Raw genomic sequence first — 16,091 nt, forward strand, 5'->3', positions numbered from 1 at the left:
TCCAAAATCCTTCCCTTTACATTCTTGCAAGTTGCATGCTTTACTTTCCGCTGCTCATATACTCTTTGCATGCTTGCTTGCTATTTATTGTGAATGTTAAACTTGTGCCTAAACTCCACTTAAACTAAAATTTGCTAAAAACTGCAACTTTGTTACTTAGTGTCTAATCACCCCCCCTCTAGACACCTCTTCTCAAGGTCCTACAAGTGGTATCAGAGCTTTGGTCTGCATTGGCTTGGTTCAATCACCATTGGAGGAAGATGGATGAGTCTACTTTGGGGAGTGTTAGACATAGAGTGCCTATTCTTGATGGAGAGTATTTTCATGAGTGGAAAAATGAGATGCTTGTAATTTTCAATCAATATCATTTGAACAAGTACATTGCTAGTCCTTGTGCACCTTATGTTGATCCTATGCATCCTACCCTTGATGAGTGTATTGACATGATTAGGAATCTTAGAACTGTTAATCTTATCAGTAGAGGCTTGCCTAGAAACTTGATTATAAAACTGCCTACTCTTGAGTGTGCCTACACTATATGAAAATTTCTTGAGGAACGATTTCCAGATTATTCTTTGAAAAATCTTGACGAAATTCTCCATAAGTCTATTGCTTTGAGTAAGATGAATACTAGTGATCATAAGTTTGGTGATCGTCTATTTGAGCTTACGAGCCTCATGCGTGCCAAAGGAAATGTTGGTATTATTAGTGATATTATTTCCGAAGCTATAAAAATTCATAGACAAAATCATTGTCAAACTCACTCTAACGAATCACCCTCTCTAGGAATTGATCCACCACATGACGATGTTGAACATGGATACTATGATGAGGATGATGATGATGACTTCGATCTTGATGATGCAATGAGACACTTTGGTATTATGGCAAATCTTCGGGGATATATGTTAGGAGGAAAGGAATGGGTTCTTGATAGTGGATGTACTGATCACATGATCGGAGATAAAGACATGTTTCGTGAGCTTGCTGATAATGATAGTCCTCGAAAGTATGTCACTTTCGGTGACAACTCAAAGGGTAAGGTGGTTGGCCTCGGTAAGGTGGCCATATCACATGATAGCTCCATACAAAATGTTATGCTCGTTGAATCTCTTGGATACAACCTACTTTCAGTATCTAGACTTGCCGACTTTGGTTTCAATGTCTTATTTACTGAAGTTGATTGCCAAGTGTTTCGTCGAGACAATCATAAAATGGTCTTTACCAGTATACGTAAAGGTGATCTTTACATTGTTGATTTCACTAAAAAGGCTCAACCTAAAACTTGCTTCATTGCTAAATCCTCAAAAGGATGGTTATGGCATAGATGACTAGGTCACGTTGGCATGAGAAACCTTGACACGCTTATTAAAGGGAACCATATCCTTGGTGTTAACGATGTCATTTTTGATAACGATAGACTTTGCAGTTCTTGTCAAGCAGGTAAACAGGTTGGAGGAAGGCATCCTGTGAAGAACATCATGACCACAAGGAGGCCACTCGAGCTACTTCACATGGATCTTTTTGGTCCCAATTCTTACAAAAGTCTCAGTGGAAATTCTTTTGGTCTAGTCATAGTTGATGATTTTTCAAGATTTACGTGGGTGTTCTTTCTCGATGATAAATCGCAGGTCCAAAAGATCTTCAGGAACTTCACTAGGAAGGCCCAAAATCATATTGAAGTGAAGATCAAGAAGGTTCGCAGCGACAATGGAACGGAGTTCAAGAACACAAATGTGGACACCTTTCTTGACGAAGAAGGGATTTCACACGAGTTCTTGGCTACGTACACACCTCAACAAAATGGAGTTGTTGAGAGGAAGAACCGGACGCTCATCGAAATGGCGAGAACGATGCTTGATGAGTACATGACACCGAAGCACTTTTGGGCAGAAGCGGTTGAGACAGCTTGTCATGCAACAAATCGCTTGTATCTTCACAAGCTACTCGGCAAGACGGCATACGAGCTCCTCACCGGTAACAAACCCCAAGTTGGATACTTTCGAGTATTCGGCTCAAAGTACTACATTCTTGATAAGCATCGTCGTTCTAAATTTGCTCCTAAGTCTCATGAAGGTTTCCTACTAAGTTATGGCTCAAACTCTCACACATACCGTGTCTACAACAATTTCACCCGAAAGGTTGAAGAGACGGTAGATGTGAAGTTTGATGAATCTAATGGCTCGCAAGTAGAGCAATTTCCAATTGATGTAGGAGACAAAGATCCTTCGGAAGCAATCCAAGACTTGTCTATTGGCAAGGTTCGTCCAACGGAGGTGAAGGAGAGTACCTCGTCTGTCCAAGTGGAAGCTTGTACTTCACGACAAGGTGAACCAAGAGTTGATACGGAAGCATCCACAAGTAGGACGCACCAAGATGAACAAAACGAGGAAGTGCATCGAGAACGTCAACAACCTCCTTCTCCACCACGACAAGAGAACGACAACGCCAACAATGAAGAAGATCAACCAAGACCCAAGCAAAAGCTTTCACGAGTTCGAGCAAGAATTGCTAAAGACCATCCCGTCGAGCAAATCTACAATGATATTCAAACCGGGAGAATCACTCGCTCTAAAACTCGTTTAGCTAACTTTTGTGAAAACTATTCTTTCATCTCTAGCATTGAACCTATGAAGGTCGAAGAAGCATTGGAAGATCCGGATTGGATAAACGTTATGCATGAAGAGCTACACAACTTTGAGAGAAACCAAGTTTGGATATTGGTTGAGAAGCCCGACAACAAACACAACATCATCGGTACCAAAGGGTGTTTCGCAACAAGCAAGATGAAGATGGACAAGTTGTTCGCAACAAAGCACGTCTCGTCGCCCAAGGATACACACAAGTCGAAGGTATGGACTATGGTGAGACTTATGCTCCCGTTGCTAGACTTGAGTCTATTCGCATCTTACTTGCCTATGCTAATCACCATCATATCACAACGTACCAAATGGACACTAAAAGTGCCTTTTTAAATGGTGAAATAGAGGAGGAAGTTTATGTTAAACAACCTCCCTGCTTTGTCAATCCTAAGAAACCAAATCATGTTTACAAACTTCACAAAGCTCTTTATGGTCTTAAACAAGCTCCTAGAGCTCGGTACAAATGCTTAACTAAGTTTCTTCTTGGAAAGGGATTTGAAATTGGGAAAATTGATTCTACTCTTTTCACTAAAAGGGTTAATGGAGAATTATTTGTATGCCAAATTTATGTTGATGATATCATATTTGGATCAACTAACCCTCATTTTCGTGAGAAGTTTGGAAAGCTAATGTTGGAGAAGTTTGAGATGTCAATGATGAGTGAACTCAAATTCTTTCTTGGGTTGCAAATCAAGCAAACTAAGGAAGGTACTTTTTTCTCTCAAACGAAGTACACTAAAGACTTATTCAAGAAGTTCAATATGCAAGAATGCAAAGGTATGACTACACCCATGCCTACTAGTGGACATCTTGATTTGACCAAAGATGGAGAACCGGTTGATCAAAAGGTTTATCGCTCTATGATTGGTTCATTGCTATATCTATGTGCTTCACGTCCTGATATTATGCTAAGTGTGTGCATGCGTGCAAGATATCAAGCTGCTCCTAAAGAATGTCATCTTAAGGCTGTGAAAAGGATAGTGATATACTTAATACATACACCAAATTTTGGCATTTGGTATCCTAAGAGGGCCTCTTTCGATCTTGTTGGCTACTCCGACTCGGACTATGCCGGAGACAAGGTTGATAGAAAGTCCACTTCGGGTACTTGTCAATCTCTTGGTAGATCTCTTGTGTCTTGGTCCTCTAAGAAACAAAACTCGGTATCCTTATCCACCGCCGAAGCGGAGTACATTGCCGCTGGTTCATGTTGTGCTCAATTACTTTGGATGACCCAAACTCTTAAAGATTATGGGATATATGTGAAACATGTTCCATTGCTTTGTGACAATGAAAGTGCTATCAAAATTGGACATAATCATGTGCAACATTCTCTAACTAAGCATATTGAAGTTCGTCATCATTTCATTCGATATCATGTTGCTAAGGGTGACATTGATCTTAAGAATGTTCGCACAGAAAAGCAATTAGCGGATATATTCACTAAACCTCTTGATGAGAAAGTGTTTTGCAGGTTGAGAGGAGAATTGAACATCATTGATGCTTCAAACTTGGAGTAGAAACTCCATTGGATGCAAGACATGAGCTTATGACTAATCCTTGATATTTCTCTTATATTGAAAATCTTATGTCTTGGATATATTTTCATCTTGCATGTTATCTAACCCATGTAGGTACTTGGTTGAATAAAATTCCATGAGATTGTAACCTACTCACATCTTGAGCAATCTCTACATCACCAAGTCTCTATACAAAGGTGGTTGAAGACAAGGAAGCACGGAACCATTCAAACATATCTTTGACAAATTCTATGTTGAGCTTCATGATTGTCATGTTTGGATACACAAGTGCTCTTCCTTGCAAGAACTAACCCATGTAGGTAGATGGACTCAAATTCCAAGTGGTGCTCCCAACTCTTGATGAGCTACATCAACCTTGAGCAACCCACACAAGTTCAACTACATGATCAACACCACCAACCAAGGTATGTTATTCCATCTTAGAGAAGCTTTACTCCGAGTCATGAGCTAAAGCACCTTGACAAGATGTGAATACATCAAGATGCTTAAACGAAAAATGGTAACCCCATTTTGAGCTTAAACGATGAGGATGACCTATGATCAAGTGATCTCACTTGACTCCTAAGTCAATATACTCTAACATAGGTGACTTTGTTGCCGACCATCTCTAGATGAAGTTCTCTTGTGTTCGTCTTTGTGTTTTTGCATTTGTCGCATGCATATTTGTTTCCTCTTTCAAAAAAAAACTTCATCTAGATTTCTTTCTTTTCTTTTTGTTTGCTCTGCATTTTATGCATCAATTCATTGCATATCATTTAGTAAATTCCTTGCAAATCCTTGTGAGATCTTTCTATTCTAGTGAGCCGAGGTGACAAGTGTTTTCTCTGCGATGAACTCAGTTTCACCGATTTGTTACTTTCGGTCCAACCAAAAAATTTCGGTACCACCGAAGCATACCACTAAGTGCCACTTATTCTGAGATTCTTCTGATCCAGCTCCACTCAATGAATCTTGTCCTCTAACAAGCATCACATTTTTATCAAGTGCTTTATGATGTGACTCAAGGATCAAACCCATTCACGACAAATTCCAGAGGGAGAGCCCTTCTTGGAAACTGATGTCAAAGGGGGAGAGAGAGATCACATCAAAGCTTATCATTTTAGAGAGAGTATCACCTTCTCAGGGGGAGAGAGATCCTTCAGGGAGAGAGAGAGAGAGAGAGATCTCCAGGGGGAGAGAATACTAGTAGAAAGTATTTCTCAAGGATCCCAGATGCTTGGTGTTCAAGAGGAGAGATGCCACATGTCTTCTTGAGGGGACAGACATGCTCATATGTGCTTATTTGCATTAGTTTGCATTAGCTCTGTTCATTTATATCTTTCAGCTCTGATTTTCTGTTCCCTATATTCTCCCAGTATCCCATGCTAGATTCAGGGGGAGCAAGACATCCAAGGGACAGAAATCATTCAAGTTCATTGCATATCTTTACTCTTGGGGACATGTCTAATCAAATGTGGTACTTAGTACTCACTCTCTACATGTCATCCCAGTCTTGGTATTCTTGTGGTTTCTTATGTTTGCTCTGGCTAGTAGATGTATCTGTGTTATCTAACATTGTTTACACAGGTTCATTCCATCCTAAGCCTACTCAATACTACGAGGTAAGTATATGCATCACAATTATGTGTATGAGGAATTCTTGCTGATGTACATACTGTTTGCAAGAGGGACTCACGGGCATGAAGGTATTTCCTTTAATACATTTTTCTCTGATGCATATGGCCAAGATACATGTAACACATTGCCTGCTCTATCATGGTTATGCTCTCACATACTTCTATAAGTCATATTCACATGATTGCATACATGCAGGGGGAGCCTATGCTTGTTACATGTCCTTCCAAAGCTTTACTTGCTATTCTTTATATCCTTATCTAAAGCTTTGATGTATGTTGTCATCAATTACCAAAAAGGGGAGATTGAAAGCACAAGTGCTCCCTAGGTGGTTTTGGAAATTAATGTCAACATATCTCTTGTTGGACTAACACTTTTATCTAGTATATTCCAGACAAGTTCAACATTGGAGTGGCATGGACTAAAGGATGTGGGAACTCCTTCAAGATGCTAAGGACAAAGGATTGGCTCAAGCTTCAAGCTCAAGACTCTTCATTTTACATTTTAGTGATCCGAGATCACATTGAGTCTATAGGAAAAACCAATACTATCAAGGAGGGATGAGGTGTTGCTTAATGAGCCTCTTGCTTCATGTGCTTAGTGATATGCTCCAAAACCTTCAGCTACTCTCACTTCCACAAATGACCTAAACCCAAAGCCAAAATCGGTCACACCGATTCTTTCTATCCAGCGCCATCGAGTTTGGATGTCTTAGCCACTGCCACAAACCCTAGGCAAATCGGTCCTACCGATAGGGATCTCGGTCTCACCGAGACGGGATTGTAATCTCTCTGTGTATGTCCATTATCAAAATCGGTATTACTGAGTTTGAGCAATCGGTACTACCGATATTACAATGCAAACTCTCTGGTTAACTTATTACCAAAATCGGTCCTACCGAGTTTGAGTAATCGGTCCCACCGAGTTTGCCTGACCAACTCTCTGGTTAGCTAATTACCAAAATCGGTCTCACCGAGTTTGTGTAATCGGTCTCACCGAGATTACGTTAAGCCCTAACCCTAACCATATCGGTCCTACCGAGTTGCATTTCGGTCCCACCGAAATTCCTAATGGTCACATTGTTTGCTAAATGGGTCTGACCGAGTTTATTGATTCGGTCCCACCGAGTTTGGTAAATTGTGTGTAACGGTTAGATTTTGTGTGGAGGCTATATATACCCCTCGACCTCCTCTTCATTCATGGAGTGAGCCATCAGACTAAACCTACACTTCCAACTTACCATTTTTGAGAGAGAACTACCTACTCATGTGTTGAGGCCAAGAGATTCCATTCCTACCATATGAATCTTGATCTCTAGCCTTTCCCAAGTTGCTTTCCACTCAAATCTTCTTTCCACCAGATCCAAATCCTATGAGAGAGAGTTGAGTGTTGGGGAGACTATCATTTGAAGCACAAGAGCAAGGAGTTCATCATCAACGCACCATTTGTTACTTCTTGGAGAGTGGTCTCTCCTAGATTGCCTAGGTGTCACTTGGGAGCCTCCGACAAGATTGTGGAGTTGAACCAAGGAGTTTGTAAGGGCAAGGAGATTGCCTACTTTGTGAAGATCTACCGCTAGTGAGGCAAGTCCTTCGTGGGCGACGGCCATGGTGGGATAGACAAGGTTGCTTCTTCGTGGACCCTTCTTGGGTGGAGCCCTCCGTGGACTCTTGCAACCGTTACCCTTCGTGGGTTGAAGTCTCCATCAACGTGGATGTACGATAGCACCACCTATCGGAACCACGCCAAAAACATCCGTGTCTCCAATTGCGTTTGAATCCTCCAAAACCCTTCCCTTTACATTCTTGCAAGTTGCATGCTTTACTTTCCGCTGCTCATATACTCTTTGCATGCTTGCTTGCTATGTATTGTGAATGTTAAACTTGTGCCTAAACTCCACTTAAACTTAAATTTGCTAAAAACTACAACTTTGGTACTTAGTGTCTAATCACCCCCCCTCTAGACACCTCTTCTCAAGGTCCTACAACTGGTATATGTGTGGAGGAGGAGAGAGGCCTACCTCATGTATTAAGGAGATCGATCTGCCTCATGTATTAAGGGAGATCGATCGGCATCCATGCATATGTGCAGGAGAGGAATAAGGTTGGGAGAGAGACAGAGCTAGAGTGTTGGAGGGGGCGGTAGTGGAGTTGCTTCTAACAAATGGTGGGATAGGCTTGCTAGACAGGCGGGGGGCACGCCCGCAATATCAATAAGAGAGGAGATGGCTGCTTGTTATCTGTGCACGTGCGTGTGAGAGACGGGTCAGGAGGCATGCACGAATGATGAGGGGGGGGATGATGTGGTTGTGGTAAGCAGACGTAACTACATAGAAAGATCAATCACCCTTTGTTAGAGAAAGGAGAGACATAACTTGTGAGGTACGTCGATCGATGGGGGGGGTAGTTAAAGTCGATCTAGGTATATGTTGGGAGACCGATCAGTATACATGCATGTGTGTTTTAGAAGCAAATGAGGCAAGAGGAGAAGGATAGGGAGAGAGGGATGCATGTAGGAGGTGGTACGAGAGGCATACTATATCGAGGGGGAGGAGTGTGCGAGTACGAGAACGATGAAAAGAGTGGTGGGAGTGAGGCATGGACAGTTACAAGAGAAGAGGGGAAGCTTGTGTTTGTGCTAGGCACACCTGGCTAGAGAGGCATATCGATCGATGTGTGCTGTAAAGAAGGAGCTCGGGGGCCTACACACACCGTGGGTGAACGACCTAAAGTGAAAAGACGAATTTTCATGATGGAGCTAGCGAATGCTGAGGGAGGGTGAGAGGGATGTGGGCGTGTGCATGCACAAGAGAAAGTTAGCGCTAGCTACAAAGATAAGAGGGTTGTGTGGGTGTAGAAGTCAAATAGAGATCATATATACTTCATTATCAAAAGCAAATTCGGATATTTGAAGAATTTATCATAGTGTTTTAAACTGACGCATGTGTGAATATATATAACGGTGATACACATGGTGTGGTTATGAACATGTTATACTACATTTAATATATTTTATCTCTACTCTTATACAAAACAGAGTTGTTGATGATGGTGTGCCTGCCATCCTGCATTATAGGCCGTCCGATTTATATCTGGCGGATAGCAAGGAAACTATGATGGTTGAAGTTGGCAACAATCATGATTGTAGATTCTTATTGAAATAGAGAAACGAATACAAATTTAGTTCAAATTGCAGCGGTAGTATAGACATTTGGAATGCACTAAAATGTTGGTATGAGTAGGTTACATGCATTATACAGCAAGCGAAAAAATTTAATCGGACATAACATGGATTCATACTCCAGCTTTGAATAGCATTTGTATAGTAAAACAGGGCAAGACTCTCTCTTTGTGTGGTGTGAATAGTTTTATTTTTTTCGTTTTCTTTTTGGTTGAGGGAAGTGCGAATTGATTTGGTACGTACAAGTACAATATTACTACACGTTAGGCTTGTCCCTAAAATTCAACCCGCATCTTGTTATATCCCGAAAATTCAGATATCGTGCTCTCAAAATTGGCGCCTTCACAACCCGCGCCTTGCTATCCCAAAATTACAACGCGCGCGAAAACTCCCTCCAGCTGCCAAATCCCGACACGTGAAATCCCCCTTCTCACCCTGAGCCGAAAGGGCCGCTAGTTCAAATCGGTGGGGGGTACTTTTGTAACACACCCTACATTTTGGACAAGCGCGTCCCTAAGTCATGCTTCACCCCCTCCCATCGCCCCCTTTTCGCCATTCAAAATCCCAGGCTGCCATAACCTCTCCGCTCCAGCCGCAAAACCCCACCCTCCTCCGTCCGCCACGTCACCGCTGCCCATCCGGAGCCTCTTCCCCGATGACGTCGTCAACCGCAACAGCTCGACGTGCCTCGTCCACCTCCCCGGATGAGGATCCGTCGTCCATCACACCGTCCCGCCGGTTCAGCCGCCCCGTCCTCGACCTCCAAGGAGCTGCTCTGACGATCGCCTCGTCTATCACGACTGCTCCATCCCCACAGCGCCGCCTTAACCTGCTCCACCGGAACCGTAGCATCCTCACCAACTCCTAGGACGAAGTCGAGGCCTACTCGGCGCCACCAAAGAGGTTGTACACTCATCGCATCGCACCTTCTCCTTAACTCGACCTCCCGGCGCTGACGGTGCTCCATCCCGCACCCCCATGGAGCGGCTACCTTGAAGTTGGCGCCGCGGGCGACATCTCCACGACAGCTCTCCCCTAGTGTGAGGCCCCTTCAGCGGCGGCGTCCATACCAGCCGGATCTGCTGCTGCTGCTCCGGCTCTCACTTGCTCGCTCGCGCTGCTGCTGCTCCGGCTCTCGCTCCATCGCTCGCTCGCCCAGCTGCTGCTGCTGCTCTCCCCTCGCTCATGATGCTGCTCTGCTCCGATTAAGCCACACTTCAGTCGACTGAATCGACTTTTGGGTCAGTCAATTTTCAGGGGTTGGGGGGCTCGCCAGAGTTAAGGAAGAACCACCCGCAGCAGGGACGGGGGCTCGCCGGAGAGGTACCCCACTATCTATCTTAGGGTTCAGGGCGGGGGGCGGGGGGCCTAGAGGGCTGGCCGGGGCGGTGGTGGCGAGTTGTTTCGGGGCAGTGAGGCGGCGCTGGGGCCGGCGGTTCGACCGGTGGTGGTTGGCGGCTCAGGGGGGTGCAGGTTGAATATGAACTGCAGGCCCTCCCTAAACTATATGTCAAGTGCCTCTCTGCTACCATTGCGTTCAGTTTCGACAGTAGCATTCAGATTCCACAGTAAATTTCAGTTTCGACAGTTAAGTTTAGAGTCAACAGTTTTTACCTCATCTGTTGTAGTTAGGTGGTTTTTGGTGATGTTAATTTTACATCCATTTTACATCATCTACTGGAGATGCTATTAGAATCCCACTTGAGATTGATGATGTCTGTCTTGTGCTGCTTCAGCCTTGACGTCTTACGGCTCACCGGAGCTGCGCCAATGACAGAACGATCCATCACAACAAAGCAGTGCCCTGGATGCCGTCTACATATTCCTTAGATCTTCCTCCACACCTCCGACAGCCACCTCTGCCTCAACTTCTTCGGCGACCAACCCAATGATGCTGAGGTCGACACGGCTACGTCAAAGAGGTTGTACACTTGTTGCATCACTTATTACTATACATTCACATCGATCCATTAGGGCTATTTTGGTTCAACGGAAAAACGTCGATCCACTGGTTGTTACCATCACTCTAAATTTCTGCATGCTCTCCTTACATAATCTCACCATATTTTTTTTCGTATGCATGTCAGATATTGTACACAGTCATGCTGAACATGTAGAGAAAAAGAGAAGAGTTTTGCGCGGCAATACAATGTCATGCAGACATCGCTCCATGGTGGGTTCAATGGCAAACCCTCCCCACCCCTCTCCAGATTGTAATCCAGACGAAGATATCTGTTCTGAGGCGGTTTTAGACGCCGCTGACCACTCCTATTTACCCCCAAGCTGTTTGCTCTACCTTGGCATGATGATGTTAGTCATATCATGCATATGTTGCCTTGCAGTGCCTACTTTTGACATCATATATGTCATCTGCTTAGTTTAGACATGTTCTGTAATGCCGCCTGTTTAGTTTCTATATCATATATGGGAATTATGCAGTCTCATGTCTTTTAGCCAGCCATAATATATGTGAAATGTGCAATGCCATCCTGTTTAACCAGGCATCATATATTTGAATGATATCTTGCCCATCCTTTTCTTCATTACATTTCCATTTGTCGAGAATGTTTGTACATTAAACTACACTTCCTGTGAATCAGCCATTTGGGTGGGAGATGGAAAAATCTGGAGTGAAAACAAGGCCTTCAAAGCAGACAGTGCTACCTGTTGAAGCAAATCTCTTGTTGGGTCCCGATAGCTCCTCAGAGATGGATTTAGAGATAGATGACCAGTCCTATTCCCCCACTGAGGTGTATGCTCTAACTTGGCACAATTATACTGCTCATATCATGCATACGGTGTCTTGCATTGCATAGTTTAGACATCATATACACAATATTCAAGACCATGTTCTTAGTGCAGACATCATATCGAATGCCCTCTGTTTAGCATATAAATCACATATGTGAATTAAATGATGCGATTCTGATTACTTAGATAACATGTAGGTGAATTATGTCATGCGATCATGTTTAGTTATTCATCATATCTTTGAATTATGTTATGCTATGCTATCCAATTTAAATAGACATCATATATGTGAAATTATGTCATGCTATCCATTTTAGTTATACAATATACATGTCAATTATTTCATGCCTCTTTTTTCCACACTATCTATTTCATATGTCTCTCATACAATGTTTGTACATTCAACTATGTTTCCTGTTTATCAGCCATTTGAATTGGAGCGGGTGATGCCAGTATCTAGCGGACGAAAAACACGGTCTTCAAATAAAACAGTGCTACCTCTTGGTGGAGATAGCACCCCGGTTGTACATGCACAAGAACCAGCCCTACCACACATAACCCAAACTCTCGCAAATTGTACCCCTACTGTGATGGGCAGAGAACCAGCTCCACCCAATCTAACCCCAACCCCAGCCGATAGTAACCCAGTTCCTGTTGACACAGCACCATCTCCACCATAGAACTCCCAAACAAGAGCAGTTAGTAAGGCAGCTCCAATGCCCAAAGGGCCAGTACTATCACGGCGAACCCCAACTCCACCAGTTAGTACGCCTATTCCCGTGGAGGAAGCACAACCAGCTAGTCATAGTTTAGCATCTATCGCATTTGATGTTGTTAAATCGTGTGTGCGTATCTTCCCATCTTGGAAATATTATACTGAAGATGAAGGAAAATGCCAGTTGTAGGTGTTTGTCCAGGAGTTATGTGTAAGTAATGTTATTCATGGAAATTACTTTGCTTTGTCCCATACATCCTACCTCCATGATGGTTATAATACAGCAAATTTTCCCATTTTTCTCTATAGAGAAGGACCGATTTGGAAATTCGGGATGAGGTAACCTGTGCTAATACCTCTGCTATCTTCAAGAATGCTTGGTGGCAGTATCGGAATTACCTGAAGAAAACATACTTCAACGGCAAAGAAACTCATCAAATTCCCTTACGTTCTCCTGAGACACATTTATTGGACGATGACTGGGAACGCCTTGTTCTGTACTGGTCCCGAACCAAGAATGTGGTAAGGTCTATGAGCTCATTTTCTATTTTTAAGTATTATATTCTTGCGTCTTACTGTACTCTGTTCATGTAGAACAAGTGCCTAAACCTGAAGAACAATTGTTCTAATTTAAGATTCCATTGCTGTCATAGTTCAAAAAGCGCTAGGCGTTAATTGTGCGTTTTGCCACCGCCTTGCGCTTTACTGACCAAAGCACATGCTTATGTGTAGTTATGCGCAGATTATGCATAGTTATGCGCAATGCGTTTTGCCAACGCCTAGAGCCTAGGCGCGCTTAAGCGCTCTCTTAGGCGCGCCTTTTTTAACTATGATTGCTTTGCTCTTGTATCACTGTATTTACTCAAACAAACTTATTTTTAAATTGAAGGATCCAATCTAAACTCCAATGGCACAGCAGGTATGTTAACATATGTTTCTTTAACAGGTTTGCTCTTATCAATAGATCTGTTGATTTCAATTTCAATTGTGTATACAGTTGACTTTCATATCATGCACATTACTAGCATCACAACAGAGCCAATAGTGTTGTTGTACATGTAGACCCGTGGTACCCATCTGAAATCTTGTTGTGTCGTGTAGTTTCCCACGCTTTGTATTCTTTCACTGCTGCTTTGTCTTGAACTGATATGATTTGAACCGTGTCTCTATTTTGATTTGGCAAGACAATGCAGTGACCATAGGACATAGATATATGTTTGTTTGATGCTTTTATTATGTACTAGTACTTGGCAATAGAAGACTTGGTAGTTTAATCCTGTCCACCTTACTACTGAACTGGTTCACCAAAATGAGTTTCATATACTAGTACATGCTAAACTTGTTATGTGTCTGCTTGTTTCTTCTTTTAGAATGCTGACAGAATATTGGGGAAGCGTGCCTTATTAAGCAATGGTAAAGGAAGTAATGCAGATAAGGTTCAGGATAGTGACACATCCTTGTTGGTCTCCAACAAAGCTGATAAAACAGCTAAGGAAGACTATCTTGAAGACAGCGAGACAACCCCAAAGTCCTGTCTTGGTTTAGTGTTCGGGTTACTGGCCACTACCACTTGCACAAGCTATTCAAACTCACTGTCTAAATCAGTTCGGTTTCTTGAGTCTCAACTACAAGCTGAAAGACATCGATCAGATGTGCTGCGACAAGAAGCGGAAGGACTGCGGAAGTCCCTAGAGCATTCGGATGCATACTTTCTCATGCAACGGAAAGCGTTGGAGGATTTTAGCGCCAAACAGGACAAAGCTAATCAGCTTGCTAAGCTTATTGCCATCATGGTGGATACCCAGGATAACGGTTCTTGAGCTCTTCTGAAGTTGTTTCAGTTATGCTCTTGTTTTGTTGCCGCGTTTATTTGCACTGGTGGCCAATTTTGACGGCCAGTGTATGTAATGTGCTGCTTTGTTCCCTATATTTGCACTGGTGGCGAAATTTGATGCCCAATGGATGTAATATGTGTAATAGCGGTAATAGGCTAGCGTTAATTGCTTGCTTATTTATTTCTTTATTGTCTTGTTTTGTTGTTTCTTGTAGTCACTGCAGTTCTTTTTCTGTTTTTTTCTAGTGGCCACAATAGCCTATTTTTGGTAACTAGGCCAAAATAATCACGGCAACACACGGACTGTTGTAACCTTGGGCCTCCTGCAGGCCGTATGATCCATGAGCCTTCGTCCGGCCGTAGGATCCATTGGCCTTCTATACGGGCTGTAGGATCCATCGGCCTTCTATACGAGCCTTAGGGTCCATGGGCCTTCTTTGGGCCGTAGGGTCCATGGGCCTTCTACAGGTCGTACAATCCATGAGCCTTCTACGGGCCGTACTATCCATGGGCCTCATATGGGTCGTAGGATCCATGGCCCTTCTACAGGGTGTATCATCATTTCACCAATCATGGGCCGTACTATTCATGGACCATAAGGGCCGTTAATAGGCCGTATTTGATAACTCTATGAAAACAGCCCAATGGTTTTTTTTACATGAAAACGGCCCAACATATTAACGGTCCGCAAACGGGCCGACTGTAACGATGGGCTGTATTTGGCCCACAAGTGGAAAATGACAGTAACGGGCCGTATGTAACCGAATGCTGCAAATGAGCCCAAGAATCAATGGGCCCTGAGAAGGCCAAAAGATAACTTGGGCTGGAAACGACCCAATTGAATAACGGGCCTTTAATGGGTATAAAGTGATACACTGTTCACTACGGGACAGTTTCACCACGGGTCGTTAATGGGCCAAGAGTTACAAAGGTCCGCATATGGGCCGAAAGAAGTCATGGGCCACACATGGGCCGGAAGTTAAAACGGGCTGAATCATATTGGACGGCCCAGATGACGCTACTGGGCCTAATTCGGATAGGGCGTAATGGTCCCTGGGTTAGCGGGCTGTAAATGGGCTATATGCGAACAGGTCGTTAACATGCTTTCCGTGGGCCGACCCGCCACCTTTTGACCAAGTCAAACGGGCCAGCCTTTTCACAGGAATAAGCCTCTGTTGGGCCGTGCCACGTTTCGCCGTATCATAGGCGCCTTCGGTCCAATGAGCGGATGACATCTGTCCCAACGGTGAGCCTACACGTGTTTCCTCCAGCCAATGATGATTTTACACGTGGAAAATCCCCATTGGTCGGGGCTGTTAACGGGTTATTGGATCCAAAACCAGGCACGATAGCTTAACGGCGTTCCGTTATGGTGAATGCCACATGTCGGTCACCCTTGACGAAAGCACTTCTGTGACGCGCGATTTATCGTCATGGAAGTGGACACTTCCGTGATGATAATTTTGGTAATGTCATGGAACACTTCTACGACAGCACATGTATGACTATCTTGATTCTGTCATAAATTTGTCATGGATGTACATGCATGACAAAAAACGCGACCTACTGTGACAAACACGTATCATTAAGGAAGTGTATTTTTTGTAGTGGCTCGATGGACTCGCATTTCTTCACGGCATCCTGGAGCTTCTGCTAGACCTCACTAACCCTAGCCTCATGCTTTTCTTGGGCGGCTTGTTCCTTGGCCACTCTCTCCTTGGCCTCGGCCAGCACCTTCTTGAGGGCCTCCACCTCGGTCACCGCTCCTTATAAATATCATGGCACTTTACTTAGCACAAATCATTCATCCTTCC

This window comes from Triticum aestivum, chromosome 7B (assembly GCF_018294505.1).
Source record: "Triticum aestivum cultivar Chinese Spring chromosome 7B, IWGSC CS RefSeq v2.1, whole genome shotgun sequence".
Taxonomy (NCBI): Eukaryota; Viridiplantae; Streptophyta; class Magnoliopsida; order Poales; family Poaceae; genus Triticum; species Triticum aestivum.